This window comes from Propithecus coquereli, unplaced genomic scaffold, assembly GCF_000956105.1.
Source record: "Propithecus coquereli isolate 6110/MARCELLA unplaced genomic scaffold, Pcoq_1.0 Scaffold260, whole genome shotgun sequence".
NCBI classification, from domain to species: domain Eukaryota; kingdom Metazoa; phylum Chordata; class Mammalia; order Primates; family Indriidae; genus Propithecus; species Propithecus coquereli.
Window position 1 is genome coordinate 1,349,516 of NW_012148175.1, and position 22,447 is coordinate 1,371,962.

Genomic DNA, 22,447 nt, shown 5'->3' on the forward strand with positions numbered 1-22,447 from the left:
TTTCAGATCAAAAGAAGACTAACGTTGGGACTAAGTCTTCTGCCTTTCTCCTCCAGAAGGATTCTTAATACCAAAATCAGGTTATTTTTTTCCCCAGCTCATCAGATCCGTGACAGTAACAAAGCCTCTTGGATTCTATCATGAGGAAGAGAAATAAGAGGGCAGAGTCTCTCTGGTACGGCAGAGCCCTAGGATACAACAGCTGCATTTGGGTATCAGCATCACTTTTGTGAAACGGTGAGTGATCTTTGGATGTGTGCACCTGCTGGCAATTCTGCCCATGAATTTCAGCCTCCACCAAGTGCCGCTGCTGTTGTTTGCCTCATACCATTTACTTAACAAATTTATTATATATTTAGGAAAAAACATTAAGATCGTTTACAAAATGAATGCCTATATCAGGAATGCTTTGTCCTTAAAATATGAATGCAACTTTTAGTACACATCCTAGTTCTATAAAATCTCCAAAACCTTAAACAGTAAATGCGTTTTCATATAGCAAAGGCTTCCAAGCTATGTATTTTGGAGACCTAGTGGTTTATGGTGTCATTTTTGAGCTTTTGTCTGAAAGAAGGGCACTAGCTTCAAACAGAATAAATCTGTTCAGCTACAAGCTTTATTTTGTGTCTAAAGGATATAAGAATGGTATAGACAAAGGATACAACTACAAGTCCCCCTACTCATCTGCTGTTTATGGGTGAGAAGTTAACAAAGTAACATCTATGGGCAGCACTGAAGCTGTACCCTAGGCAAATGAGACATAATTTGTTTTGCTATCTTCCCCTACCATGAGGGTCTCACAATACCCAGGAACAACTTTTACTAGCATGTAAACCTGTAAATCAAGACCTAATGACTGGATTCAGGGTTCTTAATTCTTCTTGTCCCATGTTTAGAACCTTCTGCTGTTGGGTCACAGGATCCAAGGATCTTTCAAATTGTGTATACTTACAGGCTTCCTTTGGGTATGACCAGTCATGACCCACTACAATGTTCTAGCATCAGCAAGTGTCTCCTCTTTTGTGAATTTTGTTTATTTGTTTTGCTTTTGGCTCACGTATCACTTAAATGAAGAGATTCATAGTTAATAACCATTAAGAATCATTTTTTCTATTTCATATTTTATGAATTCACAAATCCAATGGTTCAAGTTTGGTTCTAAATCCTCATACAGTATAAGGGGCTAAATTGGTTTTTGGGTCTTTTCATCATTCTTTGATAGTTTTCCACCACTTAGCAGGTATATATCATTTTTGTGCTAGTCACTGAGTTGATTTACCAGTTGAAAGAGCTTCAAGCTGATTAAATACCACGCCTATCAAGTATTTGGGGATCTCAAGTATCCACCCCTTGCATCATTTAATTAGGGTCTTGCTTTGCAATACCCTAATGATACATTAATCATTTCTAAATGATGAGATACTTAATATATTCTTATAAAATAACAAAACACTGACTCTTGGGAATGGTCGTTATGCTGAGCCAGCAGGTGAGGCCTGTTTAGAAGACATTAAGGGAAGGGCCGCATTTTTTTTTCTTAGTTCAAAATATGTCACAAAGACAAGTGTCTATTCCTAACTGTATACACACTTCTACTCCCACATTGCTTGAGCAGGCCTGTTGCTTCATGGTGTTGAAAACATAGGTATTTCAAAACCTAAGCTAGATTGCACACACATTTTCGATTGACCTAAATTCTTCTATTTCTGCCTGTTCTCTCTTCTACAACCTAAGTTCCCCTGGTTGTCAATAGAACGATATTAAAATAAAAGAGACTGCATTATTCCAGTCTATTATAGCCTATTAAAATACTCTAAAAATTATCACAATCTTTGCTACTAAGCTTCAAATGCTCAAATAATTATTATCAAAATGGCAACTCAGGTGCAACACAGTATTGAAGGAAAGAACAAAGGCTGCCACTGTGGCATATACCCCAGTCAGAGTTGTGGTCAAATACAGCTGACCAGTGATTTCTAAAATGAAATCTTGAGATGAAGATCATTATGCACTGAAAATAATCCCTCTACAGAAGTTTCTCTCCTTTGTCTCTAATAAGACAGGAAGAATCGCCCAAACAAGAGGGCGGTGCCTGTAGATGGCAGGTTATTTATGAGTGTCAATTATGGCTCCTGAGCAGTTAATTTGATTCTCTCATGCAAAGATTAGAAAGTGAAAGAAATGTCTTTTATTTTCATTTCTTAAACAGGGATCATAGCTTATCACAGCTTATAATGTTCTAAACACTTGCAGGATCAAACCTAGGTATTACTTTGATGTTACTAAAGAGAACTGACATTTTACACGTCATTTTTTTATTAGGCTGATGTTAATTAAATCATAATAGCAATTTTTTATGCCTTCTGATATTCTTGATTTTTCCTTCAAGGGAAAAAAAAGAACATCATGGGTCAATTCATGTATGCTTTCTTACCCCACGGGGAAAAAAAAGGAATATTAAAAACTTTAATATCTAAATTAATAAGCATAATTCACTTTAAAAAATTGTTTCTGTTTGTTGGCGACTTACAACCTCAGTATAGGGTGATATTTAGAGATTCAAAGAATCTTTCATTCAAACTTTTTGTCTTCATGGTTATTAGCATGTTGGAAATCATAAGTCAAAGGAAACAAAATGTATTAAAAAGAATAAATTTTGTGATTAAATTGATTTTTTTTTTTTACCCACCTTTGTCCTTGAAAGCACATCTGGGTCATTATATGGTGATATTAATCAATAGCCAGTTAGGTCTCAAACCGGTTAAAACATGCTTTTATGCTTTGTTATGGAAAAAGCAGAGAAAGGTTCCATTTTTTGTATATGACCCTACAGCATTATACTTTATAAGAAAGAGTCTTTCCCATTTTCAGCCTAAACAGCAATCTCTGCTTGCAGCTGTTCTATTTGAGTAACCTGATTAAAACTGAGTGATAACTTTTCCCCTAGTCTTTATTGTACTTACGAGTGCTACAATAAACGACCACAATCTTCTTTTCCCAGATAGCATATTTTCCCTGAAGAAGCTCAACATCTTTTTACTCCTGGTTCTGAAGACTTTTCTTTTCCAGGCTATTAGTGAAGATTGTTTGATCAAAGCATTTTTTATAACCAATGGCCCACTTCGTCATTGAACTAGCCAAACAAACAGCATATAATCCTATTCTGAATAGGGAAATTATTTCATTAATAGGTTTGAGAGGAAGGACATAAATAAGTAGGACACTAGAATCAAAGTTGTCCCAGAAATACTTTTTTAAGACTTATTCTTCGATATCTATTTAAGAGATAATGTTCCTGGAAAGAAATGTCTCTGGATAATATTTTGTTGCTTGCAAGTAAATATTGAGGTGAAGCCACGGCATCTATTTTCTAAGGTAAAAAAACTACTACATCCTTAACTATAGGTAAAGCAGGATTTCGGGTTCTGGAATATAAAAGCAAAAGCTACATTTAAACACACATTTCAGAGTTTCAAAGGAACTAAAGGTCATCTAATCTACCCAGATACAACAATGTCTTTTTGTGTCCCTGACAGAAACTCATCAGCCTTTCCTTGAAAATGTCCACAAATAGAATTCTTTCTAGTTCATAAAATAGCCAGATACTTTTAATTTTTGTCTTTCAAACTAATTTTTAATCTCCTAAAAGATCCCAATTCTTACTTTAGTCTACAAAACAGCTTCACTTGGATTAATTTATTTTTTTAATCTCTCTCCTCATCTATTAAAAGCTTTCTCTGTTAATGACTGACACTAAACTTTCTAACACTGCTTTTCTGATTTGCTCTACTACAGCACATTGGTTATTGAAATGTCTATAATAGGTCCCCAAGTTCTTTCAGCAAATTGTCAAGGGCCTTAAAAAATGAGGATTGTGCAGGAAAAATGGTGGGATTATGATGTAGAAAAGGGAGGGAAGAAGGGAGGACGGAAGGAAGGAAGGCAGCAAAAGGAGCGCACTCTGTCAGGAAGTATGGACTCTTCACTAAATTTTATGGACAGAACTAACAAGACACCTTGGTCTACAGGGTACAGATCCAGAAAAGTGACTTGGAATAAGAACATGAAAGGCAAAGAGAAATGGGTTGAATTTTGGTTTGCCCCTTCTGAGTAACGTGACTTTGAGCAAAAAATAATATTTTTGAGGCTTACTTTCCTCATCTATAAAATGGAGGAAATTTTTCTTCAGGCTGGTTGCAAAGAATAGGAAGAATAGTATTTTAATTTATATTTTGCCTATTGTGTCCCAAGCACTGTACTAGCCAATTTGTGTATTTTTAAAAATTATTTTAATATTCACACCATCCATGTGGGCTTAAATTGCATGTATAAAAAGCCTTAGCACTATGTCAGACATACAACAGGCATTTAATATGTGTTAGTGGCTTCTCCCCTTCTCTTTATACTAAAATTATAGAAAAATAAATTTTCAATATTCAGGCATTCTCTCAATCTCCATGCTGTATTGCCTATTCAATTTTTAAAAATTATAATAATTATAATTTATATAGTGTATCATTATATTATATATAATTATAGTTATGATAAAACTCATTAATCATCATTACAATAATAATCAGATACATGATTTAACACTAATTCTAATATGAAGAGTTTAAAAAGTTCAAAGGTGTTCTTCCCACCTATTAATCTATCAGCTTTTTAGCTAGGTAAAAATCTATTACATCCAAATATAGAAATTCCAAATTTTATACTCAAAATTTTTGCAAAGAAGTGTATAAACTGCCCTTTAGCAAGGCCAATTTATGAAATCCTAAAAAAGACTACCGGAAAGTACAATTTAACAAAATGTTCAAGGAACCCTTTAAAATCATTGTCGAAAATACAACTTGCGCTAAATGTAAATTTGTGATTGTCATGAACACATGTGCTGTGAACAATTTAGCCTTTTATCTTGAATGCCCGCTAAGCGGTCTAACAACTTGTAGGTTCTTACTACATCTTTGTGAAATTAATATCTCCAATGATGAAATAAAAAATATTAAAACAATTAGTACTGTATCCATAGGCAAAACAAAATGTTTAAGTGCACCATACAGAGATGCGTGAAACTCAGAATTATTTCTTGCCAAGTTCAAGAATGTATTTACATGATGGAAAACCTTTGGTGTAAACAAAAGTGATTTTAAGTTTAAAAGATTGCAAATATGACCCTAGTTAATAAAAATAAGTATAAATATGATCTCAGTTAATAAAGGGTTAATAGTTCTCTAGTTTCTGAATTTTTAGCGTATTCTCCAAGATAGAGCGAATGAAGAATACTGAAAACACTAGCCTTTTGTTATTGCCGAGCTAAAAAAAACACTGTGAAATATACTGTGTGACAGAGAATAGATTTTGCAGCAAAATGTATCCAGCTGTAGTTGCAAGAAGATTGCTCCAAAGCCTTCAATGCCTATGTGCTTTCTGAAAACCCCTTTGTATTATCTAGAAGCTAGGTAGTCTTAGGATTTTCTATCAGCCTTTAACTGTACTGCATTCCCGTCTTCACCATGACTGAAAAGTTTAGATGATAAATCCAGAGCCTGGGAGCTACTTCTTTGACGTTGTAGTATTCCATAACATGACGCCTTCATTCTTTCAACAAATACTTTTTGTGGAGAAGTATTATGAGACAAACACTGTATTAGGCACTGGAATATGATAATTAAAGAAATGTAATGCCCAGGCTACAGGGAGTCATGATCTACTAGTGCAGAATGGCAAGTGTAGGCAACTAAAATATAAGTGTGATGTTTGTTGTAGATGTCATAAAAAACTTCTGGAAAAGTAAAACCAAAACCAGTCTTGGGGGGAAAGCATGTAAGAAGAAGGAATGTCTCATACGAGACCTAAAATGTATGTAAAGTGTAGTCAGGTGAAGGATAGAGTAAGGTACATAAGGAATAGGTAAAAGACACCTTGGTTTCTTGATGAAATTTGCAATTTCTATTAATATATGGTTAAAGATTAGGAAGTAAATTAGGAATGATTAGAAATAATGCTGGAAACATAAGTAATGTCAAAATCATGAAAGACTTTGTAGAGTAACGCCTTTTCTGAGCACAGCAGAGAACCATTGCTGATTTTAAGCAACAGAGAGATGTCTCATTAGACTTGGATAGGAGTAAAATCAGCCTGGATGCATGGTAGAAAATGGATTAAAAGAGAGTAATATTAAAGTCATGGATAATAATTAGGAAGCTTTTGTTGTAATCCTGGGAAAAAATGTTGGTGGCTTGAACCTCAGAAAGATGCAAGAGCATTCAGCAGTTAATTGGATAAATTAGCCATTGGTAATGGATACTTAATCACTAGGAAAACCAAATAACATTTGTATACTTTTCTACAAGAGAAACAAGTAAAATAATTACTGTATTTATAAAGCATTTATAGATGCCCTACTACCGGCCAGATGCATACACAAAATTTATTATATCCCTTATGATAACCCTGCAAAGTAGTTATTAGTTCTGTCATTTGGTAAAACAAAGGACAAAATAATTCTAAAAGATTAAGACAACAGCCGAAAATTACACATCAATTTAAGTGGCAGAGATGGGACTCCAATCCAGGTGTATCTGATTCCAAACTTCTCACTTTCTCCTGTATCTGTTTCATCTCCTCATTATTAATTTTAAATTTAATAATAGAGTAATATTTAAAATATCAGATAAGTTTTAACTGCCTCCAAAATAAATATGTTCCATTAATAATGACCAGATTAGTGATCAATCAATCAATGGATAGTTTAATTATGAAGTCCTAGATTGAGAAAATACTTTGATTTACCTGATACATAGGTCTGCTTATTAAAAAACACCTGCCAAGTGATGCCTCACTACTTTCATTCCACGTGTGGTCTACACAACACCAACATCTAACTCATATGGGCTTCTTGCTAAAATGCAGATTACTGGGTCTCCTGTCACACCTAGTGTATGACTCAAAATCTTTGGAAATGGAAGTGACTATCTCCACTCTAACGAGGCCTCAAAATGATTTTGATGCTCAAGAAATGTTGAGAAACCCCATAATAAGATCAGAAATATATATCTAGCCAAGTTTACCTTTTTTAATAGAAGAAAGAGAATAGTCATAAAAATAATTTGAACATGTCATTAAATAATAAAAGAATGTAAACAAACTTATTACAAGTATGGAAGATTTTACTTTTCCATTTAAAGAAGTTGATAGGAAAAATGTAAGAGACAATAAAATAAGTCTTTTTTAATGTTTTTTAAAATTCTTTTTTCATTAGCCATATATTCGCCAAACCATAAAATAAGTCAAATTATGGGAAATTAAACTTTGAGAACAAAACATTTTCCTGAACATCCTCTGTTTTTTTCTTTTTTCTTTCTTTTTTTAGGTAGTCTTTTTTGGGGGGCAACGTCTATTATCCTTTTACTTTATTATTTTTATTTTTTTTATTTCAATAGATTTAGGGGTACGAGTGTTTTTTGTTACGTTGATGAATCAATTGCATAATGCTGAAGTCAGGGCTTTTACTGTACCTGTCACCAGAACAGTGTACATTGTACCTGCTAGGTAGATTTTTATCCCTCACCCCCTGCCACCCTCCCCCATTCTTAGTTTATCATCTTCTAAGGTTACTTGTATTGTTTTTAGAGTGTGTTCCCACATTGAAAAGCACTGAAACATTTTCTACACTGAAGCCCAGGAATAATTTAGCCTCTTTTTTCAGATAACCTATGTCATTCGATTTTCAATTTTTTCATTAAAAATTATTCCAAACATTACTAAGAAATGCTAAGTACATGAGTACCCATGGGCTAATTGGATTAGAAACATTGCAAAAACAGAATATATAATAAAGGCTAAATAGATATTGAGGGAATTTAAAAATTAACTTTTTGTTAAACAATTCATTTCCATTTTTCTATGTAGGTTTATAGCTGTGACCATTATGGCATATTTCTACTTGATGTTTTAAAGTATTGATATTTTTATCAATTTTTATATGTTACCTCTTGGGTTTACTTTTCTATTATATCAAATTCTGTGAAGGAAAATAAATGAACCTATAGTGTAAGTAGTGCAGGCCTATCAGATTCTCTTGGTTATATTACTATTTGGCCTGCCCAATTCTTACCTTGACTGAGCCCAAATAGAAGAATGCACAAATTTGTGTTGTAAATGGTAGAGATCTCTTTAATTTCAGTCATAGATATTTTTTCCCTGATTTTTTTCTCTCTAAGCTTTTTTCGTGGAGCCTCCCTACAGAATCTCCTTCAAAAGTGAATGAGTTTGCTAGATGTTCCAGTAAAAAAAGTTTTAAAAGGAATACAGAGTATGTTACATTTTCTGCCCCTCTGCCTGCCTCCCTCCCCATGTGGAAAGGGAGCAGACAGCAAAGAGAAGAAAATCAAGGAGTTTCTTGAGAATTCCTTGGGAATTCTACCCTATCTAAGCTCTTGGTATATTAGAATGTAAAATAGACACCATATTTTTTGTGAAACAATAACAACTGAATCTCTTAAAAAAAAAAAAAAAAAAAGGTTGTTTGGAGGAACTTAGAGAATTCACCTGAAGCTGAATCTTCCACCAATTACCTTGGAGCTCTAAGGGCACAGCAGGTTTGCAGTCAGAGCTACGTCTTCTTCAAGCATACATTTGACAGAAACTGCAGGAGGATGAGTTGAACGCACAGAACTCTGTCAGTTATTTATTTTACATTTAGAAATCAACCTTCCAAGCAGACCAGCTTTTGAAAATATTTGTATCATAAATTATCTCAAGTGTCCTATAGCTCCTGGTAGTGACGCTTTCCAAAGTCATTTGTTATTCAGAAATTTCACTGGCGCAGTCTATTAGCAATAATTTATGTTTGCCAATGAAACCTAAAGGGACAACTTGACACCTTGACATTTAATGCTGCGGTGAGGTGAAGTAAATTGGTGGTTTCATACTGCCTGTGCACTACAATAATTTGTGCGGCTTTCACACATATTGAACAATAACATTTGAATCCATAAACAAAACTAATAAACAATAGTTTGGAGGAACTAAGGCAATAACATGTATCTTACTGAGTTATTACCTTGCAACTAAATATGATAATATATATAGTCAGATCTATTTCTATAGTTTATTTAATCCCTTCCACACTCTGCCTAATCTGTGAGTAACTTCAGGGTGGATGTAAAAGTGCTGGCTTAACCCAGTTAATGAATATTTCCAATATATTTAGATGTAGAGACCTGTTTTGTAAAAGCTTTGGATTTAAATTGCATGTGAAGGTTAACCCGAGAGGCTTTTTGAATGTCTGGTTAAAATATCTCAATCAATTCCATTATTAAAGGGTAATAATGAGAAGAGAATCATCTCCCTCATGTTCAAAGGATATTTCTTGTACATGAATACCATGCATCATGTAAAAATCCAATAAGAATATATGAATTTTATCTCTAACTTCATTAAAGAACATATTCAGTAGGTATTATGATAAATTTATGTTAGCAGAACTGCGGATCTTCCACTATAGCAAATTTATTAGTTTATTCTAACTCGCTTTCTCCTCCACAACTTATTTCACTTGAGGCTTCAAAAAAATAACACTTCAACTCACATTAATCTCTAAAGGATGTAAATAGGTTTTCCTTTTTTGCTCACTTGAAAAAGTTAAAACAGATTCTGGCAAATCTAGAATGAAAAGGAGATCCAAACTATTTATTTTAAGAGTACATTTAGAGTTGTCAGGTTTTCAAATGATCTCCCACTTTCTCCAATCTCCTCACTTGAAACTGCATTCATAAAGGTTACCAAATTTTTCCTCTAAGGCTATTTGAATATGTGAAAGTTCAAAGACTTATTAATTGCTACTTGTTTGTGAGAAAAAAAATTCACTTAGCTTCGTAGAAAAGCATGATACTACCAAAAAATTGTTTTAATGCATTAAAAGGCCAGATGTACCTCTCGGATGCTCTACAAGCTTGATTTTGTAGAGACGCAAAACAGCAGCATTCTTCATTTTAAACTTGACTCCGGTCACTGCCAGGGCTCTAACTGCAGCACTGTCTTTTTCCTAGAAGCCTCAAGGACAAGCTGAGGTCACTGAATATCACTTACAATTCAGATGGTTTGAGCTGCTGCTGAACGATGTGATACTGCCACGTTCTTTCAGTATCTTATTTTGTAGATCTTGCGACTTTGGAACCATATTGGTTGAAAGATTTCATTCTTTGCATTTCTTTCAGTTCATGATATATATAAATACCTAACACCCATGAGGGAAACTTCCCCCAAAATTCAGAGGCTTCAGAACATATTTCAAAGCAGAGGAGAATGGAAGGCAGAAAAGGGCTGCTATTACTTAATCATCACAACTGATTATTTAATTGTTATAGTTTTTGAGATTGAAGCACAAGATCTTTAGTCTATTTTGGGAGTTTTATATCACTAGAGAAGAGAGCACAGCAAAAACCTTGGCTTCCATAAATAGATTGACAACTCTTCCTTAATGCAAAAATGGGGATATGTGTGGCTCAGAAATACCATATGTTGCATTAGGAAGGAATGGGATAGAAAGAGAAAAATAGAAAAGTAAAGCCTTTCATATGAGCAAGAGGACCTTTAGAAAAAATATCTAAACAGACCCTAGGGATTTAAACATACATGCCTTAATTTAAAAGCATGTTATTCATGCTACTAAAACATCTTGAAAATGGTTCTTAAGGACTATATGCAAGGAATTATTCTCAGAATTTATCAGGAGTTAAATAAAGACATTCTTATACATGTTTCACAGTAAAAAGCTTGCACTATTGCTTACCTGTGGTTACTATATGAGATTTTACATACAGAAATTTCTAAGAAGCAAAAAGTACAGATTCCTCAAAAATTAAAGTCAGAGACATTATTGATATTCTTTCTACTAAGAACAAAACTCCGTTTAAAAATCTTTTACATCTTTAAATGCAAATAGAATAGGAAAGTAATTTTATAATAAATGGTGAGAATGTCTGTGTGAATGTGATTGCATGCTCTTATGCTGTATGCATGTACATGTGTGTGTATAGAGAGAGGGAGGAGTAAAATTGAGAGACAGAAGAAAGAGAGGGAGGGAGGGAAGAAAAGAAAGAAGTTCTTAATTAAGTTTCTCCATTAAAGAAATTGTTGATTAGGGTGTCCAATCAAAGTATTTGCTACAAAAAATATTCTATTGTTTTCTTTCATTTTACTCAGCTGCCTTCGACTGGTATAATAAATTCCTCTGTGTTAAGATGCAGATGGGGCCAGTGAAGCGTAGGTGGGAGGAAACCCTAAAGACTCTTGAGCCTATTTGCCAGAAAGTTTGACTGGCATGATTGATAATAACTATCATAACAACTGCTACCTTTCCTTGAGTCACTGTGAGGTGCTGGGATCTGGTTTAGACAGTATATTCAGCAGTTGTAATCTTCCCAACAGTTTTGCAAGAACGTATTAATAAGACGAGTGCTCAAAAAGGAAAGGTAGCTTTTCCAGGGCATGGGACAAATAAATGGGAATGGGGCTTTTGGAATTAAGATCTTACTGCCTCTGTTATTCAATTCAATCCACACAGCAGTAGCAGGAGAATTTGAATGTCCTGCGTTATGTTACCATGAAGTGTTTTTTCTATTACAACACACTGATCAATGTCACTGCCATTCGGGCAACATGAAGATGAGGTGATGAGGTTAGTGGTCATGATGTAAATGAAATTTTGCTCTCTTCGGACCTGCTGTAAAATGCCTTGTCCTTATAAGTGGCATTCTCTGCTACCTTCCCAGCACATGCAGTAATTAGATCTCCGCCTTATTATTTGTTTTAAGACTAAGATTAGGTAATTAAGATTATATCTTAACAACTAATAGGTTTCTGATGAAGAAGGGATTTCAGAAAATAGACCTATGCTGGAACACAGAACAAAATCACAATAGTATCCCTAACAATGGTACAGAAAACCTACCTAACTGGGGCAGGGGAAGAGAAAGATAGGGCAAAGCAGAAACTGATGATATGATACAAATACTTTAGGATAGAGTATAAGCTACTTCATATTAATATGATTTAAATGACAATGATTGCTATTTATGTAGTGATCTCTTAGAGTTAAATCCTCAAACTATGCTTATGGTTGAAATACTAAAAAAAAAAACTTTGTTTTAACAGGTATGTGTGTGCATGTACGTGTGTGTGTGTGTGTGTGTGTGTGTGTATGTATATATATATTTATATATATAAAACTGAGTTACAAGAAGCTATTTGTCTTCCATCCCAGGTATATAAAGTTATTGTTAATTAAGCTTTAGTGACTTTGAATGCTAAAGAATAGAAATTTCCATTGTTCCTACTATTTATTAATAAATAAAATATATGATGCTAATATTGTTGCTTACGGGTTGTCTTGAAGTACCTAAATTAATGGACAGGGTCCATCTGAAAAATGATTATAGATTCAGAGCTGATGTAAAGGTCTGCTCAAGTCAACAGGTAATATTTAATTTTGCATAAGCTTGCCAATTGTAATGCACTGTTGGTCTGTGTTTTCTCACTGCAAAAGCAAGATTATATATAGCTATATTGATGAAAATGGGAAGAAAAGAATTTGAGGGTGGTGGTTCATGGTCATAAAAGTTGGAAAATTAATAGCAATAGCTAGAGCCAAAAATGCAATAACTTCCCCTAGTGCATCAGGAAAATAAAACAATGACTTTTCCAGTCAAGGGTTTTTACTATGTGAAGATAAATGGTTATAATAATATTAAGCATTTTCAACCAAAGATCACAAGGTATTTCACAAACCAGTATGTCATGGTTTCAAAATGGAATAAAATATGGGTTCATGATCAGGTGAAAAACTTAAATAGAACAAGATGTTTTATTTTATGAAATAAAATTATAACCCGGATTCCAAAGGCCTATGGTCTCTAGAGCAGCTGTTTTAAAAGAGCATTCAGGCCGGGTGCAGTGGCTCATGCCTGTAATCCTAGCTCTCTGGGAGGCCAAGGCGGGCGGATTGTTTGAGCTCAGGAGTTCGAAACCAGTCTGAGCAAGAGCGAGACCCCGTCTCTACTAAAAATTAGAAAGAAATTAATTGGACAACTAAAAATATATAGAAAAAAAATTAGCCGGGCATGGTGGCGCATGCCTGTAGTCTCAGCTACTCGGGAGGCTGAGGCAGGAGGTTGCTGTGAGCTAGGATGACGCCACGGCTCTCTAGCCCGGGCAACACAGTGAGACTCTGTCTCAAAAAAAAAAAAAAAAAAAAAGAGCATTCAGAATAGTCACCTAGTCACCATATTGCATAGAATGTTGCAGCATATTTTATTCGGGAAATCATTAAGGACATTAAGAAAACGGATGTATGAAGGTCTGTCCGGAAAGAATCCAGCCATTGTTAATATTACATGACTGGATACTTTCTGAACAGACCTCATATATAACAGTTGAATAAGAATGATACAAAAGAGTATTTATAGCATGAGTAAATGACCCTATTTTTTTAAACTACAGGTGTGTTTGTATACATCGATGTATTAACATAAACACAATGTGCTAGCAGTAGTTCTCTGAGAGGTAGACTAACAAGCGATTTTTGAAAATATCCTTTTTCACCTGCTTTTTTTGTAACCACATATATTACTTACATAATAAAAAAAGCAGAAAATATTTATAACAAGGTTGTACTTATATACAATTTTAAATAAGTATTTATTAATACTTAGTGATTTACAACTAATATTTAGAAGGTCATAAGTCCTTTAGACTTTATGATGTTATTTGTGTTATGAATACAGCAGTGTCATAGAATATATTAATGACTTTTTCATGGTTTGATCATGTCCCTGATATCTTTATATCAAATTATATTTCCATTTAATTTGGGTTACGATTTTGTGCTACAATTCTATGACTCTCATCTCACTGTCCATTTCTACACGCCATCTATCTTTTCTGGAAATTTATAAAGTTAGTCAGAAAAATTCATTTCTGGAGCATTCCTTATGTGGCAAGCATGCATTGGGTACACTGCATGAATCATTCCATTAATTTCCATAGCAACTCTGTGGCTGAAATATTGATGTTTCTATTATGTAGATGAGGTAAACTTAGGATGGAGGAGGTTAGGATAACAACCCAAGGTCAAACACCCAACAAAGTCAATACAAGAATTAAAAAAAAAAAGATCCATTTAAATCCAAAGTCAAGACTTTCTACTGCACCACTAAGGATTACTCTAAGAAGTTAGGTAGAGGGACAGGCAATCCATATAAACTTTGAAAACTTATTTAGAAGCATTCTTATATTAAAATATACCACATAGTTAATTTCAAACCTTCTGGGATTTCTTTCTGACTCCATAGAACTGGAATCTTTAGCCACCATCCTGGCCACTTCATTAACAACGCAAACATTTGGCAGAACTTCAGGCTAAAAGTGTTTTATGTTAATGTTTTTTGAGATAGATTAGAGAATAAAAGCAACGTATGGTTTAAAACACATAGAAGGAAATTAATTTGTCTATAATTTCAACAATATCTATTTCTTTATCTAACTATGTACCCATCCATCCATCCATCCCATCTGGAGGAAGGAAAGACATGACCTTTATAATCACATTTTCATAGAAGGCTTGCAGACAGATCAATGAATAACCAAGTTTTGTACACCGGGCAGTCCAAGATATTTCTTCTACCCAGTCTACTCAGAATCCTTCATAGGTTTCCAGTCGTAGCTTTCCAGTTCATTTATTCTGTTACCTCCTATTTGCCAAATTCTGTGTCTCAGCTCACGCTGTTGGGATTGTCTTTGGGTTAGATTGACGTCTTCTTTAGATACCGTCTCCTTTTTCCCCCTCCAAATTCCTACATTCTTACTTTTCTGTGTTGTTTTGGTGATCATTCTTAATTGTTGCCCTGTAACGAAAGGACCAACACAACCTACTCTTGGACCCATGTAGGGCCTCAGGACCACCATGTGCTTCAAGCGTTAGCCTTCTTGAATTAGGATTTAATTCTAGAGAGGACAGGCTTTATATAAGGTCTGAGGGACTGTTAGCATGATTCTCAAGAACATTTGGGAAAACAAGAAAAAATCAAACAACCCCATTAAAAATTGGGCAAAGGACGTGAACAGAAATTTTCAAAAGAAGACAGACTAATGGCCAACAAACATGAAAAAAATCTCAACATCTCTAATCACCAGGGAAATGAAAATCAAAACCACAGTGATATATCACTTAACACTACTGAGAATGGCTTTTATCAAAAAATCCCCAAACAATAAATGTTGACATGGATACAGAGAGATAGGAATACTCATACACTTCTGGTGGGACTGCAAACTAGTACAAACTCTATGGAAAGTAATATGGAGATACCTCAAAGAGCTAAAAGTAGAACTACCATTTCATCCAGAAATCCCATTACTGGGCATCTACCCAAAGGAAAAAAAGACATTCTATAAAAATGACATCTGCACTAGAATGTTTATAGCAGCACAATTCACAATTGCAAAGATGTGGAAACAACCCAAGTGCCCATCAATACATGAGTGGATTAATAAAATGTGGTATATGTATACCACAGAGTTCTACTCAGCCACAAAAAAACCATGATGAACTAGCACCTCTTGTATTATCCTGGATAGAGCCGGAGCCCATTCTACTGAGTAAAGTATGACAAGAATGGAAAAACAAGCGCCACATGTACTCACCATCAAATTGGTATTAACTGATCAACACTTACATGCACATATGGTAGTAACATTCACTGGGTGTCAGGCAGATGGGAGGGGGGAGGAGGGAATGGGTATATTCACACTTAAGTGGTGTGGTGCACACAGGGCGATGGACATGCTTGTAGCTCTGACTTGGGTGAGGCAAAGGCAATATATGTAACCTAAACCTTTGTACCCCTGTGATATTGTGAAATAAAAATAAATAAATAAATAAATGTTTAATAGGATCAAGCTACTTTAATTTGTGGAGACTGGGAGAGTTAAATAAAATCTATGAGGGCTATGATCAGGCCTGACCGTACTGAATCTCACTCTCTCACATATCAATGTGCTGAAATCCAGTTAGTCAAACCACTTCCTAGGGCTGGTGTTTCATCAGTTAGGGAAACGGGTGCTATGTTATCATACATTTACAAGAAAGGTATGTAATTTTGCAATTCATCCCAATGGAGAGAGTGCTTTCAGTAATTCACACAAAGGAACTATATTTGCTTGCACTGTCCTGGTTAAGTTGAACATTTAAATATATTTAACATATTTCTTGAAATATCACCTTAGTTCTTCTTTCTATTGCCAAATAGAAATTGCATTCTTCAATGCAATTGCCAGAAGTGTTTCAAATGACAGTTATTATTTCACTCTAGTAACATGATCACAAATTATTAATTATTTTCTAGTGTCCATTATATCAAGTTTGAACTTAAGTCTCAGTATGTTTTCTCTTTAACATATCTCATTTTTCCAGAAAAGCCCAATCCAACCATATTTTCAAAATTATAATTTTTAATCTGCAAAGAGTAATCTAAGATTCACGTACCCATCTCTTCAAGTAAACAAATGAACAAAGGCTATCATATTGATATCTTTATTTTCAATGTATTTTTACAGAAATTAAAGTTGAAATCTGTGTGTTCACCTACAAAGCCCCATTCTTCTCCATCCCTAGACACAATTATCATGAATTGGATCTGTAGCCAACTCCTGTGTATATAATACAGCTACATATATATAAATGGCTTTACATCTATAGAAATCATGTGCTCACAAATTGCACTCATGTAATCATTTGTAACTGGCTTCTTTATTCAACATCTTTTGAGATGTGTAATATTTAGATCCTTCATTTTAAGAGATGCATAGTATCCCATTTATAGTATATGAATATGCTGTTAATTTTTTAACATATCCTATTTCATTTATCCCTTCATGTCCCCCATATTATGAATAAGACTTGTGCATATCTCCTGCCTCGTTTGTGCAATAATTTCCCTAGAAATGAGATTTCTTGGTTATATATGTATACAGCCAAATTTATTAGGTAATTCCATTGTTATTTAAAGAAGTTGTGCCATTTTATATTTCTGCCAGAAATATATGGAGTGTCTGTTTCTCTACTTCCTTTTCCATTTGGTATGGTAAGACTTTTTAATGTTTTCTAATTTCAAGGATGTGAAAGGGATTATGTTTTAAAATTATATTGTGTTGATTTCAGGGAAGATTGAGGATATATAAATATCTTGGTCATTAGGGTTTCTCCTTCTTTGAACTGTTTCTGTCTCTTCATGTTTTTATGTTTTGTTTGCCTTCTTTTTATATGAAGAATTTATTTATGTATCCTGATACATATTTTATGTAAATTCTGGATAACTTCTCCCCCTCTGATTTTTAAGCCTTTTCTAACAAAGTTTTGAATTTTGATAGTCTAACTTATTATTCGTTTTTTATTTGTTTTATGTGTCTCATAATTTTTTTCTCTATTTATAGGTCAAAAGACATTTATCTATATTTTACTCTACCACCTTTGTTACATTTAGATTTTTTACATCTTTAATATGTTTTTGTTTCCCCCCTTCCATATGGAAAAGTAATTGCTTCAGCACTTTACTCACTCATCTGTAATATCTTTTCACTGTATATCAAGACCCCACGTGTGAGTTACATTCTGCTAACTTGTGTGTATTTTCATACATTAGAACTATTGCTCACCACAGTGAACTCCTACGTGCTGCTTCTTTTAAGACTTGCCTTTGAATTTATCTCACCCTGGAAACTTTCCACACTAAAATCATGTCTATGCTCTGCCATTATTGACTATTTGTGACTACCAATTTTACTCTATTATTTGCTGCTTATTAATATATGTCTTTTAACTTTTGTCCTTATGTGTTTAGGATATGCATCAAGGCCCATGCATATTAATGGAAAGAGGACAAAAGTGAATAATAGGGAAATTTTATGGAAAAAAACTTACTGGTGTCCAATTCAAATTCAGTATACCATGAGGCAAGAGTGTATTTCCAAAGCTTCCAAAGAACTACAACATCTTACACACATGAAATAAATCTCAAAATGCATTCTCATACTATGTGAACATTTTCTCTTTTCATACTTAACCTATGTCAAAACTTCCACTACTTTAAAGATAAAATTTAAACCTCTTAGCATATCACTGAAGGCTTTTGGAGATCTAGCAGCCTCTACTACCTTCTTCTATCTTTTAGGATCCAACACTTAAGCTTTTCAAAAGAAATTTAAGGATTGAATTTTTCTTAATCCCAAATCCTCCTCACTTCCTGCTTCATTCTCTGTAACAGACCCATTTCCCACAGCTTCCTCACCTGGTTAAGTCCTGATTCTTCTTTACAGTGGGGTACTCACTTCTCTAGAAAACTTTGCATGACCTTTTTGTCCATATCACTATTAATTGACTCATTATGTTATTTTACCTTTTCAAAAAATGTTTGATTGCCTTTGAAGGCAGAGATTGTAAGTTTATGTTTATTAATCTCTGTATTTTCAGCATTAAGAAACTACATTAAAAATGATGGTACCACATTCAGTATATTAATATAGCCCATATTTCTTAATCATTGAGCAGAATTGTAGGCCCACTGAGGGATGTAAAGATGTATAAGATATTAGGAGTATTTTTACAGTCTGATTAGGGCCATGGACATCTTTACATAAAATTCATTAGCAAGCAAAGCAAGTATAATGAACAAAAATATCCTTCACAAAAAATACTTTAAATTATTTTTCCATGAAAGAAATACTCTCTAGGGATTAGGGGGATGGGGGGGCAAATCTACAACTAAAGGACACGGGGAGCACTAAAGGGAGGGAAGGGCATGCCTTTAACCCGCATTTGGGTGAGGTAAAGACATAAAGTGTAACTATAATGTTTGTACCCTCACAAAACCCTGGAATAATAATAAAAAAAAAAAGAATTGCCTATATTATGAGTAATTTATAACTGCAGTGAAGAGGAAAAAACATCAGAAAATACAAAAGAAAAGGAAATTTTAAAAGATGACTTTATTACCTTTAACAATCATTGGCCTTATGGTGTATTTACTTGCAATTTGTTTGTGTGTATTTATATGTGTGTGTATGTACATATTTAACGTATATAGAGAGAAATATATATATTTATATATATATAAATAGAAACAGAGAAAGACAAAGACAGAAGAATGGGAATTTTGCTTTATATAAATAAAATATAGACTATTTTAATGACCACAGATCAATTAACTGTTTGAATATTCCCTAATTTATTTAACCAATCCCATATTGATAAATGCTTTCAGTGTTCGCAAGATTTTGTTAGTATTATCATATAATAATGAAGACCTTTTTAAATGGTATTGAATATTTAAAATATATTTCTAACCTTAAAATGCTAAGCCACATATGAATATTTTTAAGACAATGGAGACATATTGCTACTCTGAAGAAATTTTACCAAAATTCACACTCAATTGACAGTATATTAAAGTGCCCTCACCAACACTGGGTATTAAAAAATAAATTACTTAGGATTAAAGATTAAATATAATGAAAATAACCATAAGTCTTTAATCCATCATGGATTTACTTTGGTATGAAATATGATGTAGGTATGTTTGTTGTGAGCCAATTATTCCATTGTCATTTATTGATTAATCTATTTGATCTTCCTACCTACTTAAAATGACAATTTAAAATTTATTTACTAAGTGTGTATAACGCCTTTGTTTATGAACTTTCATCATTTTTGCCTTAATCTATTCATACACTTTGTTACTGTTACTATACTGTTTTATAAATGGTATGTTTATAACCTTTTGAATGATTGTGAAAGAAAGCTTCTTCCGTATTTACTATTTTAATTCTAAATGACTATCTATCCAAATGATGTTTATAATTATTTAGTCCAGTTTACTATGCCTTCTCAAAGTTAAAATCTGAGTTGGGATGGTCTTATTTACGTATATTAATTTAGGAAGTTGCAATCTTACTCTTTCTAAGTCTATATATGAAGGAAAAAGTATGTTTCTTTATTTTCACCTTTCCATTGAATTCCACAGAAAAATTTTGTGGTTTATTTCATAAAGATCCCAGAAAATTATTTTAGTTAACTGTTTAGAATTTTATATTTTTCCCGTCATTGTATATGGCTCTGTATTTTCTATTTTAAGTGTTTATTATTTATATGTAGAGAAATTCGATTTCTCTAATATATTCAATCTAGTTATGCTAATGTACAGAAAAGTTCCAATAGGTTTTTTCATTAGTTCTCTTAAATTTCCGAAGTGGAAAATTATGTCATCTGCAATTCATATTTATTTTCCTCTTTTGTTTATAACTTTTTTTACCTTTTGTTTCCCTGAATAGTTATATTAGAACTTCCAACAAGATGTTAAAAAGTTGATGGTTATCATGGCCAACTTTGTCTTGCCCCTAAGTTAAATCGAAATGTCTCCAGTGCTGAGCCATTTGAAACAAGGCTTACCTCAACCTTGATTTACAACATACTATGTTAAAGAGGTATACAGGTTATTCCAACATCCCACTGACGTTTTTGTTCTTACCCTTAAATTGTTTGGGCTTTGTGTTTGATTTAATTTACTTCTAGTGTTTGATCGTTAAGTGTAATAGCAACATGTACTTTGTAATAATATATTTTTTAACCTTTTATTCCTAGTTTGCTAGGATTTTTAAGATTGAGGATGCATGCTTAATATTGCTTTTTGGGCATCTGTCAATATGTTCATACAGTATTTCTCCCTTCACCTACTGATATGATGCATTATATAAACAGATTTCCTAATATTAAAATATCTTTTTAATTTTAATTTATTGATGAATTTTATGTGTTTGGACTTTAATTAAAGTTTTTAAAATATATTGTATGTGAGGTTAGTTTGTAATTTTCTTTTATTATACATTACAAGTTCTAATATCAATTGCTGCAGATTGTATCAGGGAAATGAAACTGTAAAATAACAATGATCTCTAAAATTGATTGTTTTAATATGTTGCTTGAAATTTACCAGTAGTAAAGGGACTATAGCTTCATGGAAAAGATTCTTATAATATAAAATGTTTATGAAATAATCCCACCTGAAATGTAAGGTACCAGTTTATTTGGAAATGTGTTTTCTATATTTACTTCTTTTATAAAAAAAAAGGAGTAAAATCATCCTTTCGACTATCATTTATAAAAAATAAAGGATTGAACCTAGGAATAAAAGAATGAAATTTACAAGTAAAAATAAAAGAAAAAAAATCACAACATGTGTCTTCTCTGGTGTAACTCATAAGATGGAACTGCATATCTGAATTGCACATTTAGAGGAGCACATGTATATATTCCTCCATCCAGGTACATGGGGTCATAAAAGTCCATTAATTTTTGTGCATTGAAATCACCAGGACTATATATTATCCAGTCTTGTCATGATGAGATATTCAGAATATTTCAGTGAAAGTTTTTCAGAACCATATATTTATTAATTTCTTCATTAAAATTAAAAATATATTTTAATGAAAATATGATAAATGAAACATATGCTTTAGTAATCAACCATCAAAAGTTAAAAATGAGGATGCATTTAATGACAATAATCAATCATAAAATAATAATAACAATAAAGTAAGAAAGGCTAGACGAATTTGAGGAGAAAATGGGAATAAGAAAAGAGAGAGTAAATAAGTAACAAACATTGAGCCAAATAAATATATGGCAAGAAGAAATCAAAAAACATAAGGGAAGATAATTAAAATTTAGTTAAATCTTTCTGTATATCAGGAAATGTGCCTGGAATTTTCATATGCAGTACATTTTATAATACTCAGAACAACCATGTATTGTATTATTTTTATCTTACAAGTGAAAGAATTAGTTTCAGGTAGCAAAATTAATTGATCTTTGGTCACTGTTAGCAAACTTCAGAGTTTATATTAGAGTCAATCCCATTATACTTTGTAGTTTTAAATGACAATCTGTGCACATATTTTTGGGGAACACAGACTTTCTTTTTTTAAAAATAAGAATTGAATTAGCGATCAACATTTTAAAATAATGAGTTTAAACATTTTTTAAAAAATCGAATATCCGTCAAGACTGGGCTGACCTTCCCTCAACCTAACAAGCTGAAAAATCTAAGTAGTGGTGGCCCCAGTAAAAAAATGTCCTTCCTGCTGCCCATGTCCCCATTGCTGGTACAAGCATATGTAACTATGTCTCTCTAACTCAGTTGACATCTTTATATTACCCTCTGACCACTGAGGCTCAGACCTCTACTAAAAAGAATAGAGCAGCATTCCCCAACATTTTTGGCACCAGGGACCGGTTTCATAGAAGATAATTTTTCCACAGATGGGGGTGGGGGAGGAAGGTTTCAGGATGATTCAAGCGCATTACATTTATTGTGTGCTTTATTTCTATTATTAT